This window comes from Passer montanus, unplaced genomic scaffold (assembly GCF_014805655.1).
Source record: "Passer montanus isolate IOZ18808 unplaced genomic scaffold, ASM1480565v1 scaffold48, whole genome shotgun sequence".
In the NCBI taxonomy this organism is placed as follows: Eukaryota; Metazoa; Chordata; class Aves; order Passeriformes; family Passeridae; genus Passer; species Passer montanus.
The window spans coordinates 6,855,109-6,874,646 of record NW_024369707.1 but is presented as its reverse complement, the minus strand read 5'-3'; the positions used below and the strand labels follow the sequence as shown (position 1 = coordinate 6,874,646).

The 19,538-nt window shown below is 43.1% G+C and overlaps 1 protein-coding gene across 4 annotated transcripts in view; it reads right to left on the bottom strand.

Annotated features, from left to right (window-relative positions):
- The window catches only part of SPSB4 (splA/ryanodine receptor domain and SOCS box containing 4), an 81,923-nt gene extending 63,207 nt beyond the window's left edge, over positions 1-18,716 (bottom strand). Inside the window, exon 1 of one of the 4 annotated variants that reach the window (XM_039722439.1) lies at positions 18,614-18,716. The gene's annotated coding sequence lies outside the window, so the exon portion shown is untranslated. Of the gene's footprint in view, positions 1-251; positions 371-7,574; positions 7,695-18,018; positions 18,195-18,613 lie in introns of those variants that run through there. The other 3 variants (XM_039722438.1, XM_039722440.1, XM_039722441.1) reach the window with 3 other exon arrangements.
- Between the last annotated feature and the right edge of the window lie 822 nt (positions 18,717-19,538).

Here is a 19,538-nt window from a genome sequence, read left to right as displayed (position 1 = left end):
ATCAGTAGAACATAACTGATGAAAGAAACATGCTTTCAGCAAAGTCAGCTTTCAGCATTCATAGTTGTGTTTCCCTCTGGATCACAAGCTAGACATGCAGGAAGCTTTACAAACATGCATAAGAAATGACAGCACATAAACACAATTCAAAACTACATTAGGAACACGCTAGGACTCAGGTTACTCCTCCTAAAATAACCCTTACCCAAAGAGTGAGAAGCAGAAGGCGAGTCCCAGCTAATGACACTGACCTGTGAAAGTGGCCATCAGGAAAAGCAGGGAAGGAGATGCCTCTATCCAGCAGCATTGCCAATGTCTACAGAGCACTTCTCACTCTTTCTGCTATTGGCCCTCATTCTTTTTTTTCTTTCTGCAGCCAGACCTCAATGCCACTTCCCCTGACAACGTGGGCTTTGTCACCAGCCAGCAAGGACTCCTGAATGCCAAGAGAGGCAGCAGGAGGCTCTGAACCAAGGCCACTCCTCTGGGGGCACCAAAACTGCTCCTTCCCCAGATGCCCGAACAGAACAGACACAGTGTCTGAACACTCTGAATGTAACTCCAGTCCCAAAGTCCCTAAAGAAGGAACAGGAAGAAGAAAAACACGTGATATGCTGTGCTGGGCAGATCGATGAAATTTATGTATGTTCAAGGACAAGGACTTTTACCCCCAGCCAGACAATGTGAAGGCACAAGGCCCAGTGTCTATCAACTCTGTTCCCAGTGTGCAAACAGCTACATAACCATGACAACACTGTTTTGAGGGTGATAATGAATTAAGCACATTTTTGGCACTTAAAGAGATTGGGTAGCCTGGATTCAACTACAGACCCTGGTATCCAACATTGTTCAGAATGGGCAATAAATCAACAATGTTGGCTTCCTTGGTCAAACTGGGAATATGCAATAACAATGCAACCAGACAAAAATGTTTGGCTATTCCAAGCAATCCTGTGCTACAGACAAAATTTGATGCTGCATGCACACTTAGCAAATGACATTTAATATGTGGGATGAACAATGCAGCACTAAGTCATGACTTCTTCGATTCCTGAAAGGAATGCAAATCCTGAAAATCCCAAGGACATTCCTCCGTAAAGAGTAACTTGTTCTGTAATGCTACAAAAATGTAATTGTTTCAAAATTCAGGATAAGCTTGTTATTAAAAAAGACTGTGCATTTAGCTGCTTGGAATTAGAATAATCTGAAATACCATACCATCTGTACCATCTGACTTAGAAGCAGTTTAGTCATATGATGAAGAATGCAGAAAGAATCCTGAGTAGCAATGAATACAGCAGAATGTGTATTTTTAAATACTTCCATCTACTGTATTTTGGACAGAGCTGACTTGAGGTTTTGGGTTGGTTTTATGCCTTCCTCTGCCTGCATGTGTTTCTGTAATTCTCCCCTTTCATGCTGAAAGTTGGTTTTAGATGAAGACATTTCTATTCTGAAGAAACATGAACTGAAAATACTTCAAGTCTGTAAACAGTTTTTCTGTGTAATCACTTCTCAGAATACAGCAAAACGCAATTTGAAAAACAAATATAGTAACACAATGCAACAAAAATTACTTTTTTTACTATGCAAGTGCTTTTAAAACTAGCAATATTTCAGCTCTTAAGTTCCTGAAAGGAAACAGCACTTTTCTTTCCAGGGTATATAACAGGAATATCCATGCAATCCCACAATTACCATAAGGGTACAGATGTTCAAGCTGCTACATCCTTTCTACCACCCTTTTTTAGTCATTCTTCCCTTTTGTCTTCAGCCACCTGCATTCAAATGGCCTTGAAATGGGTCTGCCTCAGAAAACTAAAGTGAGTAAAATCTAGTGTTTTATTTTGCCAGGTTATTTTCAGGTGAATAAGCCCTCTGATCTAGAATACCAGACAGTTATGTAAATACTTACTCTGGCAAAAGGAAAGAGAGAGAAAAAAAATTAAAATCTCAAAGGCAGAACCATTCATTTAGGCAGCTGTCCAAACCATGGAGCAAATTTCCACAGTCACTTCAAGCTGCCCTAAGGGGCACAGCTAAACTTCATGTCTGAATTCAGCACAGGAATGAGTTTCTGCTTACATCTTCCTCTCTCTTCAAAATCATTTATCTTCCACCCTTCTGTCACAGCAAATACCTTCCTGTTTTTCCCAAACAGCTGATGTGACCATTTTTAATATTCAAGTGTCAGGGTTGTATCAAAAGGGAAAATTAACACACAAAAAAGGCTTAACACTAAACTGAAAATTATGCTTTCTGCTCCACTTTGCATTTTACAGGATCATTTGCCATTTTATATTTCTACTCACCATGCTTCACCAAGTAAGTAATACCAATAGGTGTCACACACATGAGATTTAAAACCCAAGAAATAATTAAATTTTGATATTGCAATTTCTCACCAGCCATTACTACTTTTCATCAGCCTAACCCTTTTCTTTTTAGACAATTCATTTTACATTTTACCTCTACAGCTTTGTAGAGGATCAATAGCCCTACAGCTTCAGTTTCAAAATCAGAACATTCATTAAGTGACAGCCTCAAAATGTGGCTAAATACATTTCCACTGCCTTTCTTTTACTGCAGTTCCTCTTGCTGTAATGTGCAGTGGAGCCAGTTGGCCTTTAAAGTGAAATAAGTTAAAAAGCCATAAATGAAATACTCCTGGAAAGCATCATTCCTCAGTCTAGCCAGTTGCAAATCCCAGGGAACGTGCCAGAGATGATCCCTGAGCAGACTGAGGGAAGGCCTGCAGATGGTAGGAAGTGACAAGCAGACAGATGAGAGCTCCTCTGGCTCGTCAGAATGGTTCACCAGAACTTTACTGCAACTGCAGAAACTGTAACATCACACTGGAGTGAAAATTTGGCCCCTCAGCTCAAGCTTCAGTCTTTGATCACGTCAGTGGTTTTCCAAGCTTGGCAAGGCTTTGTAAATCATAAGGGAACCTTGGTCTGCAACTGGTTTTTCCCAGTGCCATGGTAAGAATGGGGCTAAGGAGGAACACTCACCAGCAGCAGCTCCATGGGCATCTACAACATCACAAGGCTACTGCAGATTTGGCAGACTCCACAAGAGATGGCTCCACTCTCACAGTGCCTGTCCGGACACTGCAGTGGATGACTCTAGGGCCTTGCCTCAGTATCTTTTATAAAAAGACATTTACCACCAGCTTAAAATTTGCAGCACTTCTGGAATCACCAGGATACTTTTGTCATCTTCTTTTGCATCCAAGTCTTAATTAGTGTAATTCCCATTTGGATTGGAGCAGTTACAGACAACACCTGTGAGGTGTGCTCAGCTGAAGCAGCCCATCAGAGGCAGCTCCTGATGTCACCTGGGTGTCATTAATACTTCCAGCAGAGCTGCAGAAGGCCAGTGACGCAAAGAGACCCTGCCTCTGACCAAACACAGCAGGCAAGAGATGAAGATACTCTTCCCCTTGTGAGCCGAACAGACTGATGTAGAAGAGATGCCCCAAAAGGCTGTCTTGGACAAACCACGGGTGGACACAAATGCACACGGGGCCAGGTCCACTCCCCCAGTCAGGGCTGCAGAGTGAGAGGGGGAGGGCAAGGCTGGAGGGAACCCAGCCATTGTTCTTGCACCAACATGCAGGAGATGAACGCATGAGAACAAGTTTGATGCTGAACAAAAGCGTATTCTTTTGTTTAATAGGAAAATAGACTTACACAATCACACCATCTGCATCCCTCCCAATCCTTCCCCCTCAGCTACTTAAGTCAATAGCCACCCTCAGCCAACTCTGACAGGGCAGCAGCAGGCTCAGGAATAACTGCTCCTCCAGGACAGGACAGACATCCTGGAAGTGAGCACATGGAACACCAGGCTGGGCTGCCAGGCCACATCTTGCCAAGAAACCCTGATGAGAAGGAGCTCACATCAAAGCTGTAACTGCAGGCAAAGTGTCCTGAAGATTTCATGTCAAGTCAGCCACAAGACACAAAACCAGGAAGCAATGCTTCATCAGTCCCACAGTTCCTTTTTCTAAACAACAGAAATTAAGTAAACACACTTCACATATGTTAAGGAAACATCATGACAAAATCAGACTGTACAGATTCTGTATTTCCCAGGTGAGGCAACGAATCAAGTTTCTTTGGAGTGCTGACAAAAAGACAAAACAACAAAACAACTTCCTGTTAAACAAATAAATGTTTTTGCAAAACTCCACATTATTTAAGCAACAGCAATGAATTTCATCTGTTTCAAACACCAGCCACTACTAAAGCCCATCTGTCAGTAGAGAACAATTGCACAGACAAGTGGAGATAATGGAGAAAGTAATATCATAGAAACAAACTGCCTAAGCTCTAAGCAACAAGATTGATTTTGCTCACGCTTATAAAAGCTTTTCCATTTTACCAGTAGTATTTTTGTGTTGTTTTTTTAATCATTTAGGAAGTAGGGTACTTAGTAACACAGGAGAGGCTGGGGAAAGGCACAGGGCTTTAAGGAGTTAAAGATTCACAGACAGTTATTGTCCCCATGCCAAGAATCTGACTCCTGTAGACACAAAGGACACCTTGGTGAGAACCCAGAATGGGTCTCACAGTGGTGAATCACAGAAGGGTTTGGTTGGGACTCTAAAGATCATCAGGACTTGGTTAACAGCACAAAGCTGAGTAAGGGGAGGTTCAGTTTGGGCATCAGGAAAATGTTTTTCACCCAGAGGGTGGCTGGGCACTAAAAAGGCTCCCCAGGGAAGGTCACAGCACCAAGGCTGTTCAAGAAGTGTTTGGTCAATGCTCTCAGACACATGGTGTGACTCTTGGAGAGCTCTGTGCAGGGCCAGGAGTTGAGCTTAATGATCCTGTTGGGCCCCCTCCAAATCAGGATACTCTGTGATTTTTAGTTCCAACCTCCCTGCCACGGTCAGGGACACTTGTCCTTAGACCAGGTTGTTCAAAGCCCCATCCAGCTTGGCCTTGAACACTTCCTGGCATGGGGTATCCATAAAATCTGTGGGCACCCTGCTCTGGCCAGCTCCTTATCCACTAAGTGATTGTTTCATCAAATCCATGTCTCTCCAGCTTAGAAACAAAGATGTCCTGTGGGACAGTGTTAGATGCTCTGCATAAATCCAGGTAGATTATACCAACTGCTTTTTCCTGATCCACCAATGCCATAATCTCACCAGAGAAGGCCACTAAATTTGCCCTCAGTGAAGCCCTGCTGGCTGTGTGGAATGTGGTTTCCTTTCTGGCTCTTTCATTGCCCTAGAGCCAGATTAAGCAGAAAGGTTGCTTTTTCAAATCAATACTGTTCTATGGAGAAAAACTACACCAGACTTGGCAAAAAATCAGAGAGGTTAAAATCAGAGAGGGCTTCCAACTAGGAAAAGCCATGGTGAAAGAAGTTGCTACTTGGAGTAGCATTGATATCTCTCTATTACTGACCTAACAATGTACCCCCTCAAAGAAATCCACACTGCAAGTGCCAACAATTCCAGGTATTTCTGACCACAGGAAAGTACTTTAAAAAGCCCACACTAGACTTCCTAATAGAGGTATGGATAAAAATAAATCAGCTTTGTGCCTGCCTACAGGGCAACTCTCAACACAAACTATGATCTATAAGCTCTAACACAAGGCCTGTATTTCTCAAAATAACCTTACACACTAGTTCCCCCTACTAAGCAGTCTTCTGCAGGAAATATTCTTTCAAGCAGCATTTTATTTGTAACAATTAATTACTACCTATATTTCCTTCTTTAATGCATTGGGTGAAAAGGGAGAAAAAAATTGCAATTTATTTGGAAGAAAACTGCACTAGGATGCAAGTTTTAATGGGAATAAAAATATATAGTACTTAATCTTTAGTTGTATTGCTGCTGAAATAAAATAAGTAACATTGTGTTCTGGAAGCCTTACAAAAGCTATATTAAAAATAAAAATATAGTATAGTCCAATTAATCTTTAGACAACCCCCCCATATTTGATATGATTGCAGAAAATCTTCCAGACATGATCTGAATCTGCCAGACTCTGATTCTCCAATAACTCAGGAAGGGACCTGTTCTGCCCTGGAGAAAAATGTGTTCAGTCTAAATTTGGATCAGCAGTACTTTAGACAAAGAGAAAGCACATCAGTAATTACAAGTTAAGGTTCAGCAACAGGTGGAATTACTCAAAGTGCTCAGAGTTTTTAATTCCGGAAAAACAAAACCCTAGATTGCATTGGGATATACAGATCATCTTGATTTCCAGCATGATAAAGAATAAAAGTAATATTTAGAAATATCTTCAAAAGTAAAGGACTAGCTCCAGGAAAATAAGTCATCTTCCCACTGAGTTATAAAAACCATAACACACTCAGTATAGCCTGCATTCCTGAATGAATACTGATAGAATTATTCTTTTTGCTACTTCATCAAAACTAAACTTGTTTTTGTTTACTACATCCTCAAAAGCAGCACAAGTAGCATAAAATGAAGTAGATTTATACAAAGATCCTTCCAGAACCATTTGAACTAACCAAGATGTTCACTTGAGCCCAAATGCAAACTTGCATTTCTCAAACTATCATTTACTGCTGCAAAAGACTTGTAAGACATGTACAAACCACACCACTGTTGAATATAAAATCATGTGGGATACTGCACAAACACTACAAATAGTTTCAGGGGAGGAAAGCAAGCCTTTTAGCCAAGAGGTTAAGGGAAAAAATATCTAAGGATACTGGAAATCTGAGGGGGTTTAAATTCCAACCATTCTTTGAACAGATAAACTGTTCCCTGAAGTGCTGCGTGGACACAGAAATTGCTACAAGAGTCATGGGATCCAGAGGAGTTGTGCATTTTCATATTTAGCAAGAACTCTTGCCATAATTCACAGCCATGAGATCAAAAATAGAGGCAAGTTTGAAGAAAATAATTTACACAGTATGAAAGTTTAATGGAGCATTAAAACCCAGAACTCTATTAACACTTCTAACCACCTGGAGAATCTCTCTCATTAACAGAGGTCTTCCTCCACAGTGAAGGAAGGAATGGAAAACAAAAGTAGTTTAAATTGCCCCACACATCATCTTCATCACATCTATAGCTAACAGCTTCTTGTTAAAATCCCAGGCTTTCTAGTTTCCCTTTCCTTTTCAACCCTTCCCCTCCTTTCCCTGTACATCCCATTGTCAGTTACCTTAATAATGAGATGCCACATTTGACTTAAAATTTTATCCATTTTTTAGCATCCTTTTAAGATATTTACCTCCTCACCTGGCACTGCTAGAAAGAGAAGCATATGGAAGTACACTCAACCCTCATCTTTCATTAGGTAGCAGACTCATGAGCAATTATCAGACTACATTATCATCTTATTAACACAGCATAATCAAGGGGAGCTGAAAAAGTCTATGTAGTGTCAAGCTCCTCTCTGAAATTCTCCTAAGGAAAAAAAAACCCAACTACCTGTAAACACAGATCTAAATTTCTGAAATTACTGCTTGGATTTAATGACAATCTGTGTAAGACACTGCAACTTCTGATACTGCAGAAATAACTTAATATTTATACAAAAAACTGCAAGCCAGGACAAGAATGAATGACTTACAGTTTGGAAAACAATTTGTTGAGCCAGTAGCTGCAAACACAAGAGCTGAGCCTTGCACAGGTCCAGGCTGCCACAATACTGAGCAGTCTTGTGCTGCAGTAGTTACTGATGGGTGGGTTCCCCAGTACCACAAGGATCTGTAGGATAGAAATTGGTTCCAGCTGAGGCCACTTTTCTGTGCTCTGAAAAAATATAGGATACTGTAACATAACCACCATCCTTGCTGGAAAGGGAGGGGATGTCTTCAAGGAAAGCAGACAGATGGACAAGAACTCTGTGCTACCATCTGACTCCCTATTTAACACCCCTTTCCCTATTCCCTAATGACTCATGCTGTGAAGATAAAACATTGGAGAGAAAAGAGAATGCATCGAGTTCCCTGGGAGGGACACTGGTGGTATAATTAGGAAATACAATTCCCTTGCTTGGGAACCACAGGGCACAGAGAGGAGAGTGTTCCCCTCTCTCCTGATGGAAGATTCAGAGTGATCTAAGCAGGAGGGAACTTCCAAAACCAATAAAAAATAAGGTAGTCAGGCTCCATTCAATTGCACTGTGCAGAAATCACTGTGATTTATGACTTCTGCCAAGAACCAACTGCAGAGAGGGGAAACACCACCCCTGTGTGTGCCCCTCATACTAAGCACACATCATCTCGTGTCTGTGCAAGACAGCAGTGAGCACGGCTGCCTGCTTTACACAGACACAGCATTAAAGGAATTAATTCCTAAGGCAATGGGAAAATACTACATGGGAGAACTTCCAAGTCACAAATTCTGCTTGCTTAAGCTAAGCTGCTTAATCAAGTTAATTGAAGGAATTAAAAAAGCATCTGGAGAAGAACACGTTCACCAGCCAGTCTCTGGTCATTCCTGAGCTGGTGTTACTTCTTCTGGGAGCCAGTTCCCTGCTGGCACAGCACAATCTATCATCAGTCATTACACTGATTACAATCCATTAGTTTTGCTAAGCACTAATGAATTTAAACCTGCTTTTGTAATTTATTTACAAGCTATTCACATATTGGATACAAAGCATATATATACAATACTTTGTGTTAACAAGAGAAATGTGGCTGAATATTAAAGAGTTGCACATTAAAAACGACCAATGTAAGTAATAATTCTCCTCACAAGGAACTGTTTGTGGAAATTTTTTTGGCAAGAGGGCAGGACAGAAGCTTACAGTCTTTAAAAATACAGCTGGTTAATATACAGGGGGAAACAGGTAAGAATCCACAAGAATGACAAGTTTTATGTATCAGTCCCATAAATATAAAATTCAATTAAAATGTCATTTTAGAAAACACAGAGAACAGAGTTGGCACTCTTATAAAATGGTTTTTCTTCCCTGCTATTAAGGAAGGGTGATTAAAATGAAAGATAATCCTCTTTATTTCAAAAGCTAATTATTACATGTAATGAAATTTCTTCTTGTACCATGAGACTGAACTGAATTCTACCAAGACCATCAACCCACACATCTTTGCTGTAATAAAGTAACTGCTTGAATTTTTCCTTACAATCCTGTTTCTACAATAGACTATTAGGCTCAGCTTTGATTGCAGCACACCACATTCCTTACCACTACGGAAACCAAATGCAGAACAGCTGTGGAAGCAAACCCCACTGTAAGCAAATATTCAAACCAAAAAAAACAATTACAATTGAAAAAAATCCCTTGTGAAAACCCATTCACTGGGAATTCTGATGAAAGTTAAACTGCCAGTTTAGCCTTGGTTTAAGGATTATCCAGAGGAAGCATCCCACACACATTTTTCCCAGGTGTAAAGAGATGCCTGCAACTGTTAAGTGCCCAGATTTTCTATCCTGCCAGCCAGCAGTGCTCAGGAGGAACTGAGCTGTTTGCTACACTACTGCTTCCTGCATTGCTAATTCAGATGTCTAAATTTAGATGTTAGGTTCAGCCAATGGTTTTTCCACTTCTTCCAATAGTTAAAAGAAAAACAGTTCTGCATCAATTCACTATCTTCATCCATGTGCAGAAGAAAACATGATGTCAGAATTACACACACTGGAATTACATCCCCAACCTCCAGCTAAAGGGTGAGAGAAACAGTTCCTGCTCCTCTCCGGAATGACTGCACACCAGGCACTACTGAGTCACATTTCTATCTAACCCTGGGCACTGCCCACCCAGGTTCCAAAGATTTTACCACAGGGAAAACAAAATCTAAAAATAAAGGGAGTGAAGGGAGGGGGTTGGCTTCTGCATTCCCAAAGACTTCCTGCTGCCATGTCCTCTATTAGCAGGATGTGGATGGAGTAGAGCAGTAAAAGCGAGCTCATCAGTCACTCTCGAGTCCCCAGAGTGTTGAGACACTTCACTTTGAATTTCCCTTTGGTGTCTTTTTCCAGCAGTCAAACTGTCATGAACTAAAACATATGGATTTTTTCTTCCTTGCACTATTATTCACCATTGCTAGACAGAGGTGTATTCAAGTGAAAACAAACTATTGATTCTTGTTACTGGGTCCAAGAGCAGGAAATGCAAGCAAATTATCAATGCTGAAGGTGACTCACTGAAAAAAACCCCAATTATTATAAACTGAAAGCCCACTGTATCCCTAGACAGGAACTCAAGGCTGCAGCCTCATGCACCTCCTCCCATCCCACAGTGCAGCACACTGAGGTGAGGGGAACTTCTGATCACTGCTGACTCCTCAGAGGAGTTTGAGCACCACAGGAGGAGGACCTTGCAGCAACTCCTGATGGTGATGGCTTCCTTCATGCACCCTGCCTGGGAGGTCTATTTTTACTCCCTCTTTCATTTTTTAAATCCTGACAAATACTTAGCCTTAGTCCCTCTGACAAATTAATCACCTTTTTCTCCATCACCTTCAGAAACTGCTATTGAATGTTCCTCTTCCCCTGTCCACACTTCAGTACATTCCTACCAAGAGATGTTACAGGTGAGCCTCTCTCTCTTCCTTCTCTCCACCTACACACTTAGTTTCAAATAACATTAATAAGAATGCAAAAAAATTTAAAAAGAACAAGGACATATGCCAGGTCTCATGCTCATGCTTGTTTAATACATCTTGTTCTATTTAAACTCAAAGGATAAGATACTGCACATGTTTTAACAAATCCTTCCTGAGCACATTCTCACATCATTGCACTTACAACACAGCATCTTAGTCTAAACAAGCCAGCAGTGAACTCTGCAAGGTTTTCTAGACTACTAGAAACAGTTACGTCAGCACTGACCCAAGTACAAAGGAACTTCTTGATGTGATAATATTTTAAATAATCACCAGCTTCAATGTATTATTTGCCTTTGAATACAAAAGATGATAGAAAACCACCCTTTTTATCTTGCAACATCAAAACCAAAGGACTCTGTAAATATTTAGTGAATGACCAGTACACTTAGAAGTGAGAATATCACAGCAAGTGTTGCCCAGATGTTAACAGCATCAGAGGCTGATGGTGCTCAAGTGCAGGGGTAGTTAGGTACTGGAAAAAACCACAAGTCATACTAATATGCAGCAACAGAGTAAAATGAGGTTGGGATGGCAATGTTTTTGTCTTTTATAGACTTTGATGTGCTACCATCTTTAGTTCAAACAACTTCTGTCATCTCTGACACGCTTGACAATAGTTTTCAACAACAAGGAAAACAGTATTTTGATTTCTTTATGCTGCATCATAATTTTTGAAAGCAAGATGACAATGCACCTGAACCTCCTTGCAGGGTTAGACTCCCAAAATGTACTCCATAGACAGAGACTTTGCTCAAGCATAGGATGAAAATACCAAAGGTCAGAATTTAATTCATTATTCTCAGGTTTAGTACATGCCCAGAGGTGCACTACTGCTGCTCCTTTCCCAGGCAAAGAACAAAGTCATGGCCCTGCCCAAGTGAACTGGCTGGAGCCTCAAAAGACCCCAAGTCTCTGAAAGAGTTCAGCATGTGCTCCTATCACACTCTCAGATCCTCAATTTAAATCCAAGCAGACTAGTGATAAGCCATGAGGAACAGATACTCAATTCCCCCAGCACAGATGTTATACAAATTTGAAGTATCTACAAGTACACCTTTTTACATGTTAAATTAGGATTAACTTTCAAAATAAACAAATGAAGTAGTAAATTTTCATTTTAATGGCCTTTTTTTTAAACTCACGGAAGTGTCTCAGCCAGACAATACCACAAAAAGCACCATAAGGAGGAGGTTTCAATTTTAACTCTTAAATCCCCAGGTCAGCTACGCTGGATTTTGGGATTATTTATAACTTGAGCCAACAATTCACATAAACAGAGTAAAATACAGGACATACTACAAAATTATATGCAGTGGCATCATTGAGCAAGGAATACAAGTACAAACAAATTAACATGTAAACTTCATTTTAAAGCAACCATTCACTTCACAACACTGCAATGATTCTCTTGTCAAAAGCAAATGACAGCAGAGCTTATTCTGGAAAAGGAGTCTAAAACACTGGGAAAACAAAGTTTCAAAAGTACCAGTTACCAGCACTGGCCATCAGATTACTGAGTGTGTCCAAGCTACCTTAAAGTCACTCTCAAAACAAGAAATTGTTTATAATTTCACTAGTAACTCAGAAAGTAGTTAAAGCTCAAAATTCCCTTTACCACTTAAACCAACTATTTCTTTGGCTATACATATAGATTTGACTCTCATGGCATTTTCTCACACGTGAAGTAATACAGTCCTTGTTGAGAACACTGAATTCATTGCTTAATTTTAAGTGGCTTCTATCATGTAATAGTTTAATTAGGAAATAAGCTTAACATTTTTGAGAATTAGTTCAGTATTCAAAGACAACAGCCAACTTCTTCCAAGCCATTTTCATTCTTCCAGAGCAAACCTATTGTTTAGAATATTCTTATAGAAAAACAAAGGACCATCCCACAGCTCATAACTATGCCTACAACCACCACTTAGGGATTTCTGTAGACAGTACAGTCTCAGTAGGAAATGTAGCACTGATGTAAATACTTTGTGCTATGTGGCTCTTTTTTTTAAAATTATGACCTCTAATATCGAATGAAAAAAGGTATCCTTCAGCTGAAGGTAATTTGTTTTTGCATTTGTTTGAAGAAGAGATAGAGGAGAAGCAGTTAAAATTAAATTATAATTAAGTACGTAAAGCTTTCATCAGATTTGAAAAATCACACCTTTTTCCATGCCTAAAGCTATGCAAGTGCTCTTGCATGATTAATGCTCCCTAAAAAAACAACTCTAAATATGTTGATTTTTGAACATTCAAGAAACTCTTTTCAACAAAGGCTACATGAGGCTGCTGCTGTGAGGTGCAGATGGAGCCTGAACAGTCTCTAGGTACTGGCCCCGCTTCCCTCTCTCACAAAGAGCCGAGCCATATTCAGGTGCCAAGCAGAAAAACTGCTAAAGAAAGAGAACAGCCAAGTCAGCTGCCAGCAGTGCCTCTGCTGCCTCAGGACAAAGCAGAAATTCCAGCCCCTCAGCAGGGAATTCACTCAGCAGCTCCCTACCCCAGCAAGGGGAGGCTTCAGGAGATGAGCTCCTGCAGTCTGGGCCATGGTTAGGTCCCAGGGCATGGACCCATTTCTGCAGGAAATCCTCATTCTTTTAATGAGACAGTGTAAATACAACCAATCTTTTCTCTTTCTCAAAATCTCGGGCAAAATTTTCCTCAGGGGTTGCTACTGCAGAAAGGCACAACAGCAGACAAGTGCACAGCAGACTTCAGCAATAGGTTAGGATGAGAAAGGCAGAATAAGAACAATTTTTTGAAAAAGCATGTTTAAATCAAGAAAGCAAACTCATCTAAAGACTCTGCTGTACAGCTCTGAAAGAAGTAGCTTGCAATCAGCTCCACGATGGATTTCCTACATTGCTGCACACCAAAGCTTACTTGTCCCTTCAGCCTCTGACAAATCCTCAAAGATAAAGTTGCTAAGTCACCACACTCTGCAATGCAACACAATAAAACTTGTCATCTGACACTACTCATGAGCAGGATTACCCCACAACGTTCAATCCAAAGATACAGAAAATAAGCACAGGGAAGCAAAAAATTATACAGAATACTGCTCAGCATTGGTCTAAGTTCAAATGACTTCAGCATGAACAGATTTAAGTCACAGAGCACCCATGTTTAAGTCCAGGCACCTCACCTTTTACTAAGGATGGAAATAAATTCTCCTCACATGCTTCTTTGCTATGGCCAAACCACAGCAAATTACATAAAATTTCTGCATTTCAATTGCTACAGAAATAAAATGCTGCATCACATTGGCCTCTGAGGCAAAGGTGACATCCACTTAAAAAAAGACACCCCCCAAAAATATAAAAATACACTTACGTGCATTTCAACAGGCTAGTACCTGACACTACTCCATTTCTGGTGGAAAAGGAGCCAAAGGAAGGAAAGTGGTGAGCTCTGCCCAGCACTCTCGATGGGCCAGTCTTTAATAGAGCAGAGGCAGCCAAAACAGAGCCATCAAGTTTTAATCAATTACTACCAGCCAAATGGCAGTTCTGAGCCCAAAGTCATGGCAGCCTGTGAGCACTGATCTCTCTTAACCACGACTGCTACCAAAAGCATAACCCACATTTTTCTAGCCCTCCTTTATGCATTCTTCCATGCTGCCACCAAGGTGACTGGAGCACTGTTAAATCTCTTTAGGGCAAGGATTTTTCCCTGATGGGCTGTGAATGCTGCTGAGTAAGTATACTGCCAGCTTTCCAAACACAAAAAACCAAACCAAAACTAACTTTTAACTTTATCATCATCCAATCTAAATGGCTGTGGGCAGCAGAGCTGTAGAAGCAGCTGAGGAAAAGGCATTTCCTGACGTCGTTGCAAAGGTCACCTGAAAGCAGGATTCAGACAGCATCCACCATTTCAGATACTTTAACTCTTGAGGGAGCACAGCTCAAGTACACTACAGTGCTGGCTTCAAGCAACAGCAGCTGGGACACTGTACCAAAAGAACACATCTGCTGTTTTTGGGAAAGTTGGTTACCCGTGAAGCTGCCTCCAGCCCTTCTGGGGCAGCACTCTCCAGTATACGGCCAGTACACAGCCCAGGACCAGCAGCAGTGATGCACACACACCTTCTCAAGGCAAAAAGCAAATAACCAACCCCCACAAACAACCTGAGCCTGAGTTGACTGAAGTTAAAGAAGTCAGAAGAAACGAACAGCTTTTCCAGGAAACACGTGATGCATTAACATCTTATCCTACAGCACAACCTGTGTCAGCTAACAGAGCATGTTGCAAAGAGAGCCTAAAGTCACCCTCAAAGACTGTGTGTGCTGTAGAGAGTGACACAGATTGACCAACATGTACACAACCCCATTAAAAATACAGTGGGTGAGGCAGCTGTCTGGTCTGGCAAGTTTCAATGCACAGCACTTGTTGATTTTCTGTCAGTCCAACAACATCAACTTCCACAATTATAGGCAAATATTTATCCACAAAGTAGAAACTTTACAGAGAGTTTTGATTTCAAAACTGGTTTAACTGTTCAGTGGGCAGGTTTAACCAATACCTTCATCACAGAAAACGGATCTATTCTGGCTTAATAAATACTTAAAATTCCCAGGACAACATGTGTGGCCTGCACCTTCACTAGCCTCAAGGTGCACACCACACAGGCATAGCTCAGATGGAGGGATGGCATCCATCCATCCATGCATCCCTCCATCCATCCTCTGGCAGCATAGCTTCATCCAACCCTTCATCCCTGTAGCCACGAGCTCAGCTTTGCTTCCTGGATGGTGCCAGGAAGGCGGGCACCCAGCAGTACCAGCCTCCACTCCTCTCTACCATCAGTCTCACTTCAGAGAGGATTTATGAAGTCCAGCAACATTTACATCCATCCTCTGTCCTGGGAAACTTGCTGAGAAGAAAATATATCTAGATTTCCTTTACATGGATAGTCGATTAAGAACAGTGCATTTATCCTCACTAGCTGATGCAGGAAATAGATGTGAGTATCAAGGCCACTCTGCATTTTCCTTATTCAGCCTGGGATTTACCACTGCAAGAGCCCCAAGTTTACACTGAAGCAAAGTTGCCTCAGCACAAAAAGAACTGAGCAGAGGATGTCAGTGCAGCAGTAGTGAGCAGCCAAGCAGACTGAAGAGAGCAGACAGCTAAAACACAGGATGGCTTACAGAATTTGAATAAGGCATCCCTCTTTCTACCTTCCTCTTCTTGGCCATGAAGAATTACCAGGATGGGACAGTTGAGTATCTAGCATGATCTTGCTAAGTGCTTTAGCCAAGGATTTTTAACAATAATATCTCAGAAAATCACGCAATGCCTTCTTCCTCAATTGCTGTCACTATGTCTCAAATCAGCTCCTCATAGGAAAACTCTCCAGCTGTCTCAATTAAAAGAAGCCAACACAAAGTAACCATCACATGGAGTCCTGCAACGTCATTGAGTGCCACTGTAAAAATTACTTTCCTTCTCCATAAAAAGAGGGCAATGTCCTATAAACAGAAAAGGGGAAAACAGTGATTGTGAAGGAAAATGAGACAGAAATAGCTACCTTGAATTTTCTTGGTACATGGAAAACCCATTTAAAAAGTTTGCACAGCAACAATGTAGCCTAACAAGTCAATGACTTGTTGCTTGTGGAGTCATAGGAGAGACGTCCCATCATTCAGAAATTCACATGCTGCCCAAACACGAGTCATAAAGATGACTGTAATTTGGTCAAACCAAGAATCAGAAAAATCTGTTCTTTCAAGACACTAGATATCCAATTGGTACTTCTCATGGGGGAGTTTATGCTTTTCTTAAAAAACACCCAAATACCCAAACCAACCATTAACAACCTCTCCAAAAACAAACCAACTAACCCAAACAACGTCCCCAAAAACAACAACAACAAAAACAAACCCCACCCATCTCCCCCCAATAAAACAAAACCCCAGAAGTCTCACAACTCCGAAAAGCTCCTTGCAAAAAGGCGACACTGCTTTCCCAGTCCCGAGCCCAGAGCCTGTTGAGCAGGAAGCCCGGTGCTTCAGAGCTGGCTGCAGTGACATTTGCAAAGACAAACAGGCCGATGGGATGGGAGTGAACACAGGGCTCTCGGAGCCCTACAGCACCAGTGTGTACTTCCAGAGCAACACCCACATGAGGGCCTCAGGAAGGCACGGCGCTGGGAAGTTTTCTCATGCTGGTGATGCAGGGAAGTACCGAGTCTGCCTTCAGCCCTGGCAGGGTCACTGAAGCACAGGACGGTCATCCAAGGACATCCGGAGTCAGCAGCAAGACACCGAGGCACATTAGCTACCAAGGAAACCAGACTTACATGACTAAGGCCAGTTATAAAACTTCCGCTTGTTGTTAGGAGAATGTACAGTATCTGGCATTTCTCCGTCAGCAGCACCAAATAATCTCACAGCAATTTGATATTCATGTCCCTGACGGGCTGCTTTAGTTACAGAAACAACATTAAAAATGTAGCATCCTTCGAGATACACTGCACAAGTCAGGCCAGTTTCAGCCACAAGCATCAACTCTCTGGGACTGCTTTTTTTTCCCCTCCTGATAAGCTCTTTTGCAGCGTGGAGATATCTTATCAGGGATTGCTTCTGTCACCGGAAGGCAAACAGCACTGTGAAAATATCAGGTATGACTTAAGCACCGAAGGGCTGTAGCCAGCATCAAGCCAGCAGCTGAAGTGCTAGCTGGCCATCTCTCTATATAGGACACTTTGCAGCCTGTAGCAGTCCACACTCCGAGTCCCAGGCACAAAGAAATACAAATGACTTGCTGCCAGCACGGACGCTGCCACATCAACGCCGGAGCCCCTCCAGGAACGAACGGGGCGGCGAGGGCAGCGCTCAGCTGCCCTGCCCTCGGTCCCTCGGCAGGAGCAGCTGCCCAGCAGCGACAGCAAACCCAGTGCCTGCCTCCGAGCGCTTACAAGTAACGCGAGGGCAAATTCAGTCAATACCTTTCTTTGTTGAAACTCAAGTCTCGCATACAAATTCAGGTTCGTCTTGACGAAGGTTCAGCTTCCCTCATACTCTTACGGAGAGGATAGTTTAATGTTTCAGACTCATCTAAACACCTGAACTGAGGTCTGGCTTTTACTGCCCGAAAATGCACCAAGCAACCACTGTAAAACATTAGCTTATGGCAATCGTCAGGCGAAAGGGTTGCGTCCAGCAGCGCAAAGTCATATACATTCAGTTTATGAGAAACGCAGATCTCCAGTTATCCAACATCTAGAAACAATTCTCTTACATAGCTCAAGAAACTAATTTATGTTGTAAACCACTTCATTATAAAGCAGAAAACGGTTCGCAAGTCTATTTCTTCAAACCAAGCACTAAAAATAAAAAACAAACAAGAACCCCCGCACACAAACGCGTCTTTACATACCGTGCAACAAAACACCGAATTCCCACGAACTGAGGGCTTCGCCCATCGCAAACTTACCATAAACCCCCAGCACGGCACCGCCACCGATCCGCTATACCGGCAGAGAGGAGACACGGGGGACGAGACGCGGAGCACAAGTAAACAAACTCGGGAGGCGCCGTGGCCGGGCTCGCCACGCTCGGAGCCCGTGCCGCCCGCCCGGAGCGCGCCCGCCCAGCAGAGGCGAGAGGAGCCGGGGGCCGCCCGGGAGCCGTGCCCGGGGGCGGCGGCCTGCGGCGGCTACCGGGCTTTGTGCGCGCTGCCTCCCCCTGCGCCGCCCGCCGCCGCCTCATGCGAGAGCCGGCACAGCTGGGGAGCGCGCCGAGCGCCGTGCCCCCTCGCGAAAGCCGATCCCGCTGATCTCATCACCGCTGGTTACTAATCCAATGACCGCGGAATTAACAGCAGATGGCAACGCCCCTTCCCCCCGGCCCGGCCCGGCCCCCGCGGACGCGGCTCCGGCACCCGCCGAGCCGGAACGCGCCGGGCCGGCCCGGCAGCCCCCGCCGCTCACGCGTCAAAGTCGCCCTCGGGCACCGGCAAACTTTCTCAGCGCCGCGTCTCGCCGCCCGCATCGCCACCGCCCTACGGGCCACAGCGAGCGGCTTCGCACCTCCGGCAAAGCACAGCAGCATCTTCCGGCGAGCGCTCGCCAGGGGAAGCAACAGGGAGGCGCCCGAAGTCCGGCTGGCGAGTCCCTGCGGGCGGCCCATGAGTGCGGGGCACAGCCGAGCTCAGCCGGGCGGGGACCGAACGCGGGATTGGTGCCGCGCATCGGGCACGGCCGTGAAAGCTCAACACGCGCGTCCTTGGGGCTGCCGGGAGGAGACGGGAGCTTTGCATTATCCGCGCTCTGAAAGCCAGATACATGCGGGTGAAACTCTAATTATACTTTTGGCTGCCAAAACCAGCCCCACGCTCTTAGGTGAGCTTCACGTCTTCTAGAAGGCTACAGGCAAGGCAAGTCTTGTCAAACCAGTGCAAGTTACAAAACAAAAGTCATAAGGGAAGTGCTTAGATCACTCCTTGTTAATATCAGTAAATAACAGCCTGAAAAGCTGTGGTTTCTAACGCTAATAAGCTCAGCCCTAAATCACCCTCCCTCCCCTCTGCCCCCAGCACAGCTTGACACACATGTATTGTCTCATGTGTGCAGGACTTGGGTCCACACTCAAGACAAGAAATGTTACATGCTGCTTCTGCTCAAGCTGTGCACTTCTCACCCCTAAACTAGATTATCTTCTTTTAGAGACTTTAGACCAGAAAAGTAACATAAAATAACTGTCTCTTCTAGGACAAGAAAATAAAAATTGAGAAATGTGAGGAAAACCTTGCTGATTAGTAAGTATTTTTCCTCAAATTCTGCTGTTCTACCTACTCTATACTTCTGGCAATGGAGAGGCCAACATTTTTCCACCCTCCACTTTCATGCTGATACTTATTTCTATAGTATTTTTATTTCTTTTACTAAAATGTTCAGACAGGCTTTTAGGAAAGAACTAAGCCAGACAAGAGAAATATCCATGCTCAGACTATAA